The sequence below is a fragment of the Rhincodon typus genome, chromosome 1, assembly GCF_021869965.1.
Source record: "Rhincodon typus isolate 14 chromosome 1, sRhiTyp1.1, whole genome shotgun sequence".
Lineage (NCBI taxonomy): Eukaryota > Metazoa > Chordata > Chondrichthyes > Orectolobiformes > Rhincodontidae > Rhincodon > Rhincodon typus.
The window spans coordinates 124,603,115-124,605,578 of record NC_063332.1 but is presented as its reverse complement, the minus strand read 5'-3'; the positions used below and the strand labels follow the sequence as shown (position 1 = coordinate 124,605,578).

Below are 2,464 nucleotides of genomic sequence, written 5' to 3'. Positions count from 1 at the left end.
AGGGAGGAAATTAGAATCAGATGAGAATGCCAAAGAGGAGACGATGTTCAACATGTATGTAGCAAACATTGTTTTGAAACATTTAGAATATCAAACGATCAAGACCTCCAAGACTACCCGACTATTGGAGTCTGATGCTGTATTGAGGGCCTCACTGCAATGCTACTTTCAGCCCGAGTTGGAAATTTGGAAATTTGCAACTTTCCTGCCAGACTGCTAAAAATTTATCAACCTGAAACATTAACTCTATTACTTTGTCCATGGAAACTATATCCAGCATCTTCTTTTTTTTTTATTTCAGGTTTCCCATATCTGCAAGATACTCCCAAAACTTCCTTTCCCACATCTATGCCTTGCATGGCAGACTGTCCAATAATCGGCCAGGAGGCAGCTGCTTCCTGCCAGACCACGGGTTGAAAATATTGTGCCAGGTAACGTTGCACAGATGTAACAATTACAAAAAAAACCTATTTTTCACCATTGTCTAGACACTTTTAAAATTAGGTATTTTTTTCTACAGCAAGAGTTTAATTCAGATTTGAAGATTATGCTTTCGGAGATTTGATTACTTCACCATGCAATCAGCAAAGTGCTACAGAAACATCTGAAATATAGCACGAATTCATGAGCTCTCAAGTGTTCAAAAATAGCCAACTTGCTCAAGCACAGACATACTGCAAAACAGAACTCTCATTCCAGTACATTCTTGTGGGAACCTCTCTTAAAACAGAAGAATTTTTTCTTAATTTTATGAATACCTTGCAGTAAAACTGAGATTCAGGGAAGTCACAACATCTGCACTGTATCGTAAAATGTTTTTGTGTTTCAAGGTTTCAAGGGTTGGAAAGATAGGAAGAAAAAGGGCAGAATTTTCTCAGCAAGAATAGAAAATGGTTGGAAATAAGCAAAACTGAAAATTACAAGCACTCACATTTACATTGATTGAGAAACCTCAGTAAAAGTATAGTGTGTATAAAGATTAAGAAGTTCCACAGTTCTGAGGCACAGTGAGGCACACAGGAAAAATGAATCAGAACACTAACGTGTAACGAATTTTGATTTCAACACCGTGCAGTTAAAGTGAAAGATAAACATATAGAGTGTTGTGTTTGCCGTAGATGCATCTCTGAAATGTTGCCCTTGGGGCAGGTAAGAATTTGGTTCCACTGGGTAGTTATTTCAGTTCAGTTTCCCTAAATTTCAATAGGTCAAGGTTATTGTTCTGCCTGTTCAACAGAGTCAATGGTGATGGGGACAAGCAGAAAGCTTGAATACGGTCACAGTAAGATTAGCTATGGCTAAAGGAATGGCACAGCCATTTGATGGGTCAAATGGCCTACGCCTGCTCTTATTTTTTAATGATCTTATTATAATTTTATGTCTCCTGACTTCAACAGATATCTTACATGCATTTCTTGGTTGCCCCAGAGCTCTTACCAACTAAGCCATCTGTTCAACAGGAATGTGTAATGCAACAGCTGTTGTAAGTTTGTACTGAGCAAGAAAGCCGGTAAATCCCAAAATGAAGGACCACCTTTCAAATTATGGTCCTTTGCCTCCTTAGGAATATGCAAAAAGACCACACGCGTTTTTGCTTTGGTCCTTTCTTTGATAGGGCCCTTCATGTTTATATTGGGATGGACATTTCTGTTGTCCCCTCATAATAGAATGGCTTCAATTGCACAATATGGACTATATCAGCAACTTGAAGAGTTAGCAGCTAGAGTTCCATATCCGAGCACTCCTGGTGGTAGGTGTCTTTGTATCTGAGGTATTGAGAAAAACAAGATTTACTTTAGCCAAATAGTGGAATAGGCTGAGATTTAGAAGCAAAACCAAGAAGGCCAAGGTACAAGATAATCCTAACAGACCCTTTCTCAGACAGTGTTTCTCTCCACAGATGTTGCAAGACCTGCTCACCTTCACCAGCAATTTCTGTTTTTGTGACAAGATAGTGCTTCTTGTTTTGCGGGGAGGTGATGGCCTAGTGGTATTATCACTGGATTGTTAATCCAGAGACTCAGATAATGTTCTGGGGACCTGGATTTGAATCCCGGCACGGCAGACGGTGGAATTTGAATTCAATAAATATCTGGAACTAGGAGTCTAATGATGACCATGAATCCATTGCTGATTGTCGAAAAAACTCATCTGGTTCACTCATGTCCTTTAGGGAAGGAAACTGCCATCCTTACCTTGTCTGGCCTACATGTGATTCCAGACCCACAGCAACGTGGTTGACTTGTAACAGCCCTCTGGGCAATTAGGAATGGGCAATAAATGCTGCCTAGCCAGGGACGCCCTCATCACTTGAATGAATAAAGGAAAAAAAAATTTGACCATCCCAACAATATGTCTGAATATGCTGTAGAGCTGGATGAACACAGCAGGCCAAGCAGCATCAGAGGAGCAGGAAGGCTGACGTTTCGGGCCTAGACCCTTCTTCAGAAAAAAATTTTTTTCT

At 40.1% G+C, this 2,464-nt stretch overlaps 1 protein-coding gene across 1 annotated transcript in view; it reads right to left on the bottom strand.

Moving 5' to 3' along the window:
• LOC125485058 overlaps window positions 1-2,464 on the bottom strand; it is a 180,762-nt gene that overhangs the window by 34,117 nt on the left and 144,181 nt on the right. The window lies entirely within an intron of this gene.